At 38.0% G+C, this 12397-nt stretch overlaps 1 long non-coding RNA gene across 1 annotated transcript in view; it reads left to right on the forward strand.

Annotated features, from left to right (window-relative positions):
* Positions 1 to 12397, forward strand: part of LOC148125868 (uncharacterized) — a 65993-nt gene that overhangs the window by 23150 nt on the left and 30446 nt on the right. The window contains exons 3-4 of the long non-coding RNA XR_015743582.1: positions 7763 to 7878; positions 9708 to 11285. This is a non-coding gene — a long non-coding RNA (uncharacterized LOC148125868). The remainder of the gene's footprint in view (positions 1 to 7762; positions 7879 to 9707; positions 11286 to 12397) is intronic.

The following is a 12397-nucleotide window of genomic DNA, read 5'->3' on the forward strand; positions in this document are numbered from 1 at the left end:
CAGTTAATTTTACAAGCCGTAGGGACTCTCCCTGACGGCGAAGGTGGTGAGAAGACCTTTACTAACATCAAACAAGGGAACAATGAACCCTATGAAAATTTCATTAGCAGATTGAAAGTGGCTATTGAAAGGCAAATTGATAATCAATTCGCCCGGAATGAATTGCTTTTGAAGTTAGCAGTAGAACAGGCTAACGCAGATTGCAAAAAGATGGGGAGTCAGACTTTTAACATGGAGACTTTAGCTCTGGCTCTCCAGGCAGGAAATGCTAAAAAGAAACTTTTTCAATTGTGGGAAGCCTGGACATTTTAAAGCGCAATGTCGGGCTCCTGGGGGTGGTCAAAGTCAGCAAAATGAGAGATCAATGGGACAGGGTGTGACCTAAATCAGTAATCAGTATATCAGATGCTCCTACAGTCTTTACTGATGGAGGAAAAGTTTTTGGTGCTTGTGTTTGGAAAGATAAATCTGGAATTTGGCATACAAAAGTGACATCAGAGCAGAAGTCTGCCCAGCAGGCAGAACTTGCTGCTGTAGTTTTGGCTTTTCAAAATTTTCAAAATCAGGATTTTAATCTAATAGTGGATTCTTTGTATGTATATAATTTGTTACCCTTTGTAGCAGGTTCTTATTTGTCTCCTGGAATATCACCTAATATTCTACGTTTGCTTTTATTGTTGCAAGGATGTTTGGAGCAGCGTGTGAATGTGTGTTTTGTTGCCCATATTCGTAGCCATAGTAATTTACCTGAATTTTATCACAAGGCAATGCCAAAGCTGACAGTGCTGTAACTTCAGTTCTCACTGTCCAGCCATGGGACAGCCATAGTTATTTTCATCAAAATGCTAAAGCGTTGGCACATCAATTCAAGCTTACTGCTGCAGAAGCTGCTGCCATAATTCAACAATGTCCAACTTGTTCAAAACAGGGCACGGCTATTCCTATGGGAGTCAACCCCAGGGGTTGAAACCTTCAATGATTTGGCAAATGGATGTTACTCAGTATCCATCATTTGCACCTTGGAAGTATATACATGTGACTGTGGATACTTATTCAGGATTTCTAATGGCTACTCCTCAAAGAGGTGAAGCGGTTAAACATGTCATCAATCATTGCATTAAGACATTTTCAGTTGCTGGTACGCCTCAAACTTTAAAAACAGACAATGGTGCGGCTTATCGGAGCACAGTCTTTGATCAGTTTTGCAAACAGTGGTCCGTGGAACATAAATTTGGAATTCCATACAATTCCACAGGACAGGCTATTGTGGAGCGTTATAATGGCACGCTCAAGAACATGTTAGCTAAATTAAATAAAAAGGAGGGAAGCTCCTGGGGCTTCCGGCAATTCAAGATCATTTAAATCTTGCTTTGTATACTTTAAATTTTCTAAATTTGTCTGGTAACCCCCTGCAGCGCGGCCAGCAGGCATTTTTCTTCTCCTTCTACAGATGCAGTGAGGCCTCGAGTGTTGGTGCGATTTCTTCCGGATCCGGCATGGGTTCCCGCTGAGCTGATTACGTGGGGACGTGGTTATGCAGCAGTAGAACATCTTGGTCAAATTCGTTGGGTTCCTGGTCGATGTATTCGGCCTGATCATTCGCAGGCGTCTTCGCAGGTGCCAGTGAGGGAGGTTTCGGAGGAGCAGGATGGCGTTCCTGAGGTTCCTGATTCTCAGGATGGCATTTCCGTGGTTCCTGATTCTCTTGATGCCAGCAATCCAGGCGTGGCGCTGTGAAGGCTGGGAAAAGATGACTGCTTATCTGAGGTTATCAACTTGTATGCAGCAGGTTCCTCTGGGGAATCGGACTAAATTAATCTGCAAACAGCGGCATCTTTTGATTTTTCCAGCATATTGGTCCTGGCATAAGGGTCAAGACATTCTTTATTCGGGACCTGATAAGGATATTATATCTTCAGCCTGTGCTACAACTCTGATCCTGTTTAATGTTTCTGTTTCAGACTATGGACAATATTGGTGTCAATTGGAGTTGCCTAAGTTACCTTACACAGACTCTCTTTCCCACCTTTGGGAATAGCTATGAACTATAGAGATATTCATATTTTAAATAATTTTACTGTTGCTATGTTTAATGATACTGTTAAGAATATTAAGATGTTAAATGAAGAAGTGTCTGAAATTCGCCAAGTTACTTTACAAAATCGTTATGCTTTAGATATAATGTTAGCTGCTAAAGGAGGAGTTTGTGCTTTAATTCATTCACATTGTTGTGCTTTTATACATAATTATGAACCTAACATTACAAGAACTGTTCATGATATGGAAGACCGCATAGCTGAACACGAAGCAGGAAAAGATGGCTTCAATAAGTCATTTTGGGCTTTGCTATGGGATTGGCTTCCTGACAGCTCATGGTTACGTTTATTGCTTCAATTAGTTGTAATAATTGTTATTATACTTATTATGTTATGTTACTGTATTCAATGTATTCCTAATCTATTTCAAATGTGTACCTCAGCTTTAAGCGTACGAAACCAAGTTGCGAGGGAACTGTGTATTATGCCACTAAAACACCCCCTATCTTTGAATAAATAAAAAAGGAGGGAATGTGGTAATATATCATAATCATCATATTCTGCAAGTCCTCGTATAGCTTTGCATAAGATCTGGGGACTTCACAAACGCTCCTCATGGGGGCAGTAGTGCTTCTATGATGGACGTTTGGTCCTGTTTGGGTCTGCAAAGCTTAGAGAGACCAGGTATATCGGTCAAAGTTCACAGTACCCAGCCGAGCCATTCCCATGAGACCTTTGGTGCCTGGATATTCTCACGGGACTTTCCGCAGTCTATTATCAGCCCTGCTGAGGTAATGCTGCTGAGGTTGAAGTCATTGTTTTGATTTTGTACTTGCATTTTCTTAAATAAATACTGCTACCCGAGTGCTCTCGGGGCTGGCATTTGCTCAGACGTTTCCCTGCGTCTCATTTCAAGTGTCAGACCACCACATAAATTTTCCTACATCTAGGGACAGATACCCCCGCTCCTCAGTGAACAATATAGAGAGAGCTTTAACATATTTTTTTTAGGTCAGAAATGATCAACGTCTGTACATATATTTTTATTTTATATGTACTGTATCATAAAAGCTGCAGTGAAAGGCAGTGTGAGATATTATATAAATCACCTTATAGAACAAGAGTTGCTGGAATTCTGGTGACAAATCTGTCATTGTATAGAAGCAAAACTAGTTCACAGTTACTACAATTAGTATGACTGCACTAATACTCATATCATACTGGATGTTCCGATCCCACATTTGGTTTCTATGCTCAGTCATGACATAATTCTACAAAGGCTTCATTGAAGAACAGATTATAAGCTTGCCTGGTTTCACAGGGTTAGAAAAAGAAAACAGCCCATTGTTAGGAATCCACAGAAAGTTGTGCTTTGAAAGACCACCTACCTAGAAAAGAGCTTTAGCTTCTTGATGTCAGCGGTTGAAATTCTACCTCTTCCTGGGTATGGAATTTCCTGTGGGTTAACACAAGTCTTGTAAACAATCCTGATTTTTTTTGTTGATAAGAAGGAGGGTGAGAATAGTTTCTTTATGAATATGTAAAGATCTAATCTTTGGCTGGCTTGAATTGTAAAGTGGTAAAAAAAATCATCTGAAACTTTGGTTATTTCAAACAAAGTATTGCAGGATCTCCTATGATTGCTATGCTTGGATATTGATGGTTTTTATAAGAGCAGAAGTAGAGAAGTGCTGAAAGTTTATCATGCATAGAATTTTTTTTAATGCTGATAGCCTCCTGAACTTTGATTACAGGACTAACAAAGAAAGCACAGTTTACGTAGGATTCCTAAATATGATAAGAGGACTATTTAAAATATAAACTATAATAATTTTCAGGCTGAATTGTTAAATTAAACCAAACATGGTGTGAAGGGAAGAGTTTCAAGTCTGCCTTACAATATAGATTTTGCAAAAGAAAAGGACATAGCTGATAACTAATCTTTGGTTTTTCTTGCAGTCAAAATAAAATTATATAAGCTATACATTTGAGAATTGAAGGTCATATTACCTACTGCACAAAGGAACTATATACTGTGGGGTCCTTGGTGCTCTCTGAGGTTGGTTTTTTCCTTACAGATTGTTTCATTACCAAACTAGGTAACATCACAGTGCTAGCAGGGGGTAGGGTTTGTTCTTATTTTGTATAACAGAGGCTCACCCCAACAGTTGGTGGAAGTCATCTTGGTAGTTCCTTGATTCGGTTATTGTTTACTATTAGTGTGTTTGGGAGTTGGGAAACAATATATTTTTCCTTCCTGCTAATGATAGAGCAAATGGACATTTCACGTTTGAATGCTCTATATAGAAATTAGCACATCACTAAGAAGTTTAGTATTTTCTTTCTTTCTGATGACAGTTTTCTATATGCCTGGATCTTAGGGATATTGAAATACATGAAATACAGCCTGAAGTTCTGCAGCCCAAGAAATGTTTGATCATGCAGTTCTTCTGAATATACACACTATATGCACACATCTGTTAAGATCTGTTGGCCTCCAAACTGTAGCCTCTTGGTTTTGCTAAGATTGAGCCTTGCTCTGTTCCTCCCCATTCAAATTCCCATAGCCTTGAGATCTTGAGGCAGAATTTTGACAGCATTATGTATTTAAGCAGTGCCTGAAACATATTGTGGATAACATCAGCATACTGATGATATTTAACTCATGTAACTGGATAACCTCTCTCAACAACTTCAGGTACATGTGAATTAGGAGAAGAAAGAATGTGAATCTGTATAGCATCACACAAAGAAAGGTTCTAGGATTAGATCTATTTTCACCACAAACACTGACTGGAATTGGCTCTAAAAGAATGAGGAGAAGCAACACAAAACCATGCCTCTCAATCTTACTTTTTTGAGCTTGCCCAGAAGGATATAATGATTGATTTCAGCCTAAACAGAGGTCACCTCATTTTTCAAAGGCCACAGAGTTACTATTAAGTAAGATGAATTTTATTCAGCAGCATCCTGAGATTAATTTTAAATCTGTTGGTTTCATGAATGCTTGACTGACCTAAAGAGCGTAAATGAGATCCAATTAATCCAGCCACTTTACAAGGTTACTACAATGATATTAGTAGCTATGGTATTGTGATAATTTTTGGTATATTATTATTTTGAAAGAAAGGCATTTTAAGGATTTTTAAACAAATGTAATTAAAATTACGTTTTCAAGAAAAGACAAAAAAAGTTGTAAGCAAGCAAATGAAGCCATACCTCAGATAACATATGAATTGAAGTCTGTATGCAGTACAAACTCAACAGTGCTCAACCAAATTACCTTGTGAATAAGTAAAAGTTATGTCATCTTAAGCAATATCTATGCAATCTGACATTTTTTTGAAATTTTGAACATACAATGTCACAAAAGGCAAATAGCATTTAACCATTGCATCTATATGGAAGAATTTCAGTTTCAGTTAAGATATCTCAGATAATCACTTATATAGCTATGCTGCACCGAATTCTTTAAAAACAAAACAGACATTTCAACCAGAATTTACAACAAGGTTATGTTTCTATTTTATTTTCTCATGATGGTCCATACTATTTATATTGATTTTCACATGAATTTTTAGGGGAAAAATTACAGAATTCCACATACAATATTTGTCTGAATAGATGATAAACTTGAATGATTAGGACAAAAAAAATCTCTTCTGCCTCCTTCAGTATATTCTCAGTAAATCTAAGATAATGCTGTATTTTAAAGGGAAGTAATTTGGAAAGGAATCTAGTGCTTTTTCTGATAAACATAGTGGTTCAACTAAAAAATAAACACATTTTAATTATGTTTCCTTTTGTTGTATCTATTAACTCAAATTTGAATGATAAATTTGTTCTTTGCTCTGTTTCCTTTCTGTCTTTGTGGAATTTTTATTGGATATAAAGCTGTAGAAAATAGTTAAGAAGCAAATTCCTATATTTATTAGTAAATTTTCTCAGCAAGAATTAACGTTCGCTGCATATTCCTCTCCCTTGCACTCTTCAAATTAAAAATTGTCAATAAATCTCTGGAACTATTATTGAGGTGTAAATGTTGAAATCTTGGTACAAAATTCAGAAAACGGAGGAGGATTCAGTGGAAGATGTTTATAGCAAGGGTGGGCAATAAATTTTCCCAAGGAGCCACATGACAAATTGGGACTGTTGTGGAGGGCAGCTGCCCCCCCCAATTCTTCTGTCTCACTCTTACACCCAACACTGCCCTTTCCCCAATGAGTGAAACCATCTATGAGCCAAATGTGGGCTATGGGTTGTAAAATGTCCAGGACTAGTTTATATGTTTGGAAGGCTCAAAAAAAAAAAAATTAAATTAATATCAAATTTCTGAAATTTGCATCAATCAATCAATCAATCAGAATAGAGCTGGAAGGGACCTTGGAGGTCTTCTAGTCCAGGCTTGCTGACGGTGGGAGGGAGAGAGAGAGAGAGAGAGAGAGAGGGATCCAATCTAACCTCGGAAGGCTGGCGGTGATGTTCTCTCTCTCTCTCTCTCACACACACACACACACACACACACACATGTCCCTCACACACCCCTCCCCCTCCAAGGCAGCCACATTCCTAACCTGCTTTTTAGTTCTGTTCTCAGGGGCGATAGGGAGAGGGAGGAAGAGAGAGAGAGAGAGAGCAGAGACAGAGACAGAGACAGAGAGAAACAGACTTTGGCTTCATGCAAGGAAAGCAGCAGAAGCAGCAAAAGTCTTTCTTTATCTCCCCCAAACTCTGCCAGAAATGAGTCTTTGCCAGTGCAGCCTCTTGGAGCAGGATGCCTTTCAGGATCCCAAAGACCCATTTTTGGTGGAGTTTGGGGGAGACAAAGAAAGACTTTTCTGCTTTCCGTGCCAAAAGCAGAAGAAAGAAGCGCCCAGGTGGCCAGGTGAGGTGCATGGGACGAGTGGGGCAAGTTCCCCTCTCCACCCTTTCCCCCCTCCCTTACTACCCCTCCTGTTGTTCACAATGCAAGTGACACAAGCCTTGTGTTCCTGCGGGCCATATGGGCAGCACAGCCTTGTGTTCCCACGCAGCCTGGATTAATTGCTTTGGGGAGTGCTTTGTGGGTCACATTTCTCCGTGGACCACCAAAATTTTCTCACGGACCACCAGTGGGCCGCAGACCACTGATTGACAACCACTGTTCTAGTCCAACACCCTGCTCAAGCAGGAGATCCTATACCACTTCAAAAAGGGGGTTTTCTTAAAAAAGGTCCAGTCTTTTTTTAAACCGTCCAGTGATGAAGCACCTATAACTTTAGAAGGCAAGCTGTTCCACTGATTAATTGTCCTCACTGTTAGGAAGTTTCTTCATAAGTCCAGGTTGCTTCTCTCCTTGATTAGTTTCCATCCATTGTTCCTTGTCTTGTCTTCTGGTGCTTTGGAAAATAAGTTGATCCCTTCTTCTTTGTGGCAGCTCCTCAAATACCGGAATACTGCTGTCATGTCACTTGATATTATGCCATTCTATTAGTCCTGTTCCAAGAATGTATTATGCACTTTTTGCTTGTTTGTCCTCTAAGTACAAAACTGACAGAACAAATTTGTTGTTGTTTCTTCTTCTTCTTCTTCTTCTTCTTCTTCTTCTTCTTCTTCTTCTTCTTCTTCTTCTTCTTCTTCTTCTTCTTCTTCTTCTTCTTCTTCTTCTTCTTCTTCTTCTTCTTCTTCTTCTTCTTCTTCTTCTTCTTCTTCTTATTATTATTATTATTATTATTATTATTTTTTAGTGAACCAAATGAAGAACCACACTCACAACTCTTCTGGCAATAGCTCTGCTGAAATGTGGATATGGGAACATAGTATGCATTTTGATTGATCTTCACATCAAGATTAATCCATGAATGTAAGGTATTTTATTATTTTAGTGATAGACCAGATGGTGCCCCTTCTCCTTCCATGTACAATGTCAGCTGGGATAAGAGTTACTTATGTACTTTAAGAAACTGTGATATAATAGCTTCTGCTACTACATTTGAACTAGCAAGCTAGTTCAGAAGTCCTGAAAGAGGCCATTTAGTTTATAGTTTTCTGAGCTTCGACAGAGGTAGAAAACTAGATTTGCCACTGCTTCCTTCCTCAGTGCTCAACCCACCTAATTATAGAACATGCTTTTCTCTAATATTTTGGATAGATGTCTACCTGGCAAAATTATAAAAAGTTATACATGCTCTCTAGGAAGCTTATTTTTCTGCTGAATTCTGCAGATTTAACCTAAATCTGTCTTTGTGATTCCAAAGTTATACTGGCATTTCTACTAAAATTATGGTGCCAGATTCAGAAAATAAGAATATTTATTCTGAGTATATGCCTGTGTGTTGGGTTACACCCTCCTTTTATGTTGATGCAACATTTAATTATGGCATTCAGCTTTGTTTGGGTATTTTCCCACGTCATTGTAGTTGTGCTTTTAAAGTTGTAGCAACGTTTCGGCAGATGGCAGATGAGATTCTGCCGAAACGTTGCTACAACTTTAAAAGCACAACTACAATGATGTGGGAAAATACCCAAACAAAGTTGAATGCCATACATGTAAGTACTCGCGAAAACTTGAGAAAACAAACATTTAATTATGTTTCTATCTTTCACTCATACAGAAATTAACAACTATTTTATGCCAGATACTGCATTTATAAGACTATTGTTTCTATTAAACATAGAAAGTCAATTTAAACCAGATTGGGGACCAGCAATCTATGAAGCTATAGTTTTCAGATTTTTTGGCATTCATTATAGTCATAAAGATATGTTTTATCAGTTGTCTACCATTTTACCAATATTACAAAGATAACACTACTACCATTGTTTACAATTTCAAGAGCCAGTTTGGTCTAATGGTGAAGGCACAAGGATAAAAATCAGGAAACCATAAGTTCAAGCCCTGCCTTTGCCATGAAAGCCAGTTGGATGAACTTTGGGCAGTCACTCACTTTCAAACCAACCCACCTCTCAGGGTTGTTGTGGGGGAGAACAGGAAGAGGAAGGTGTGTTAGATATGATTGTCACCTTGAGTTATTTGTAAAAGTAATAAAGGTGGCATATAAATAAAATAAATACATACATTTTATGATACCCAATGTTGTTCTTGGACCTTGAGTTCATTTGGAGGTTTTAGCAGAGGGGTACAGCTATTGTATACCTTTGATCAAAAAAACAGTATACTCTTTCTATTTGGGATAGTGGTCTTACAGTATTTTATCAAGCTTGCAGCTGCCATTATTCCAGCACATGGTGTAATGAGAGAGGATGGGATACCCACCTAGTCAGCCAGATCAGCTGAAACAACCTGAGTGAACAATGGGGTGACAGATGTTGCAGCCAGATCGCCTTCACAGTTTGTGCTAGTTAATGACTGCAATAAATGTCAAGGTTCTAAGCAATACAAGTTATATTTAACAGTAAATTATGTTTAGGCAAGTAGGAATGGACCTTAAGTTCTGTTGACACCAGCCAGAGCATAGATTAACTCAAAGAAGTAGTACAAGATCAGAAGATGTAGACAGATCTCACCCATAGAATTGTGAAGAGTCAGACATGACTGAATGGATATCATCATCATCATCATCATCATCATCATCATCATCATGATGTATCTGTTTCTTATGTGCAATTAAAAGAAAGCTTTTATAATTTTCGAACATGCCACTATATAATTCTGATGTTACTCTTTTCTAGGGATGCGATTCTACCGGTTTGGCCCAGTTCTATAGAACCAGTAGCTCTGAAGAGCAGCTTACACCAAACCGTTTCTCTCTGAAGATCTTCTGTTCTTTGGTTGGGCCCACCCACCTGTCTGGACTCTAGGCTGTCCTTTATTCTTACCTTATTTGCTTTGCATGGCACAGCTGAGTGTCGCACATCAGCAGGACATGGTGATTGCTTGCAGGAGAAATTGTTTTGCAAGTACACAAAGCATGCGCTCACCGAACCGGTTGTTATTGCCTAGGATCCCACCCCTGCACTTTCCCCATGCTTTGCCTAAAATGGTCCCATGAAAGTATCACCATGCTAAAAGTCAATGCTAGGCACTATTCCAATGGAATTTGTGAAGACAAGGCAGATTTGTGCATCTCTTCCTGAAAAGTGTGCCTCTGAAGCTTGCCTTCTGTTAATCTCGTATGTCATTTCAAATTGGCTTGTTTGACAAAAAGACACTTTAACCTTGGAAGTTCCTTCAGAGCTGCTGCTGTCCCCCCAAAAAAAAGACTAGCAAGAAGACCCAACCATATCATTTTTGCAAGAACTACTCTGTGGCTCACTGTGCTGTAAATGATATGACTTAGAAGTCCAGCTGTGTATAAGTGAGACTCACCCCTCCTAAATGTGTTTCTATCTTATTTAGTTTTATGCCACTTTCTGTAAATGCATGTTTAAACTCCAGTGCACAGAGTCCTATTAGGGATGAATGGGAATTTAAAAAATCTCAGTCATACTATTCAGCAGATATCTAACTGGTTTCTGTATACAACAATTATACCTCTGTGAACATGATTGCAAGAAATTTAATACATAATATATTGAGATGTATTGTTTAGTTCCTCGGGTTTTTCAGCAGTCTTCCTAGTAATTTTCCTGTCACTTCAAAAATGTGCAATTTAGTAAATAGCCTTTGGTGGCATTTGGGGACTACTCCAAAGATTGACATTAACAGAGATGATAACTATGAAGCTTGGTTGGCTCTTCCTAACTTTAATTGAATATGAATGGGTGAGTACCATGCAACCATTTTAAGGTAATAAGGTTTGCTCCATAAAGGTGCAGTGATAAAATACCTCACTTATTTAATTGGATTTCATTTATCTTATAGGCTGTTTGAGAACATATTGTACTTTGGGAGGTTATTTAGGAAGCTCTTTGAAATAAAATGGAAAATTACCTATATTTTGGACCTGTCATTCAAATGCATTCCAAGCAGTAGTGAAAGTTTATGTCACTGAAATTTTCTTAGCTGAAACAAAGATAGCAACTGTTTTCTTTAGCTACTTGCTCTCCACATACCACATTTCTGGAAGGCACCACTTTGGGGAAATTGAATCAATTGCAAACTAAATAAAAGTTTAATTACTCATCATGCTTTTGTCCTTTGTAAACTAGCAGTCCTAGAATTAAAAGTTACTACTGGATATTTGGAAAACTGCTAAGTTCTATCCATTCACTTCACTCTACAGGCAGATCTACTAATATGCATGGCAGGATGCTCCAATGTGTCTGAATAACTGCTGCCAAAGGCTGAAGGAGAATATAGGAGCCAAGGTGAAAATTCTGTTTGCAAAGTGTATGCTGGGATTGGAAATAACCTTTTAGAGGCATTCAGTATGGCTGCTGTTGACAGTTCAGACAAAATGCTTTGGGATATGACATCTCTTGGCTACAACTTTACCCATAGAGGGAAAACAGGATTTCTAAAGCAATTGAAAGACATCTGCATAGCTGACAACTCTTGAAACAAAATATAAAGTCAACTCAGGGAGTCTACTCTAAAGAGCCAATTTTGATGAAAGGCGCCTGGATCCCAAATTCTGGCAATGAACAGACTATATTTCAAGAGTGTTTTATTATTGTTAAGAAAGGAAGAAAAAGATGAATGCTCAGAAGGATTGGCAGAGACTAATTTCAACTGCCAGCTGAAAAATTCTGCAGCCTTCTGGCATTTAAGTGGCACTTACTATACAGTAAAAAATACCTAGCATTGATGTTGAATTTCAGGCAAAATACAGCAAAAATATTTCCATTTCATGTTTACAAAAGATTCCAAATGTGTGTTACCTATGATAGCCACCTGAATATTCAGGTCACCAACCTAAATAATCTTCAGTCATGTTAGAGCTTTTAATGTAACTAAAAACTCTTCTTCCATACTCTTGACTGATGGTAATTGTAAAATCATAAGGATATAACTGGGATTCTTTGGCATTTAAAACAAACATTTGTTTATATATTAAAATAATACATACATTGTCCAATTATATTGTATTATTAAACAATATATTGCTTAAAACTTTGGAATCGGGACTATTAAGCTTCAGGTCTCAGTCCTAGCATAAGACATAACTAGGTTCTTTTATCATGTTTACTAAATCCAAACTATTCATGATGAATTGCTGTCCTGAATAAAGCAACTCCTGAAAATGAAGCTTTGAGTGGAAAGCAGGACATTAATGTTATAATAAAGAAGACACACACATAAACAAACTGTAGCTATAAATATATGAAAAGATTAGTCACCAGTATATTTTCTTCCACATCATCTACTTCTGTAAGCAACTACTGAATGGGAAAGTAGAGAACATACATTTATTGTCTATGCTTGGAAATGGATTATCTGCTGATTTGTTACCAATAAACACTTTACAGTTCAAGGAACA

Source organism: Pseudonaja textilis, chromosome 4, assembly GCF_049901715.1.
Source record: "Pseudonaja textilis isolate UNSWEBS1 chromosome 4, rPseTex1.2, whole genome shotgun sequence".
NCBI classification, from domain to species: Eukaryota; Metazoa; Chordata; class Lepidosauria; order Squamata; family Elapidae; genus Pseudonaja; species Pseudonaja textilis.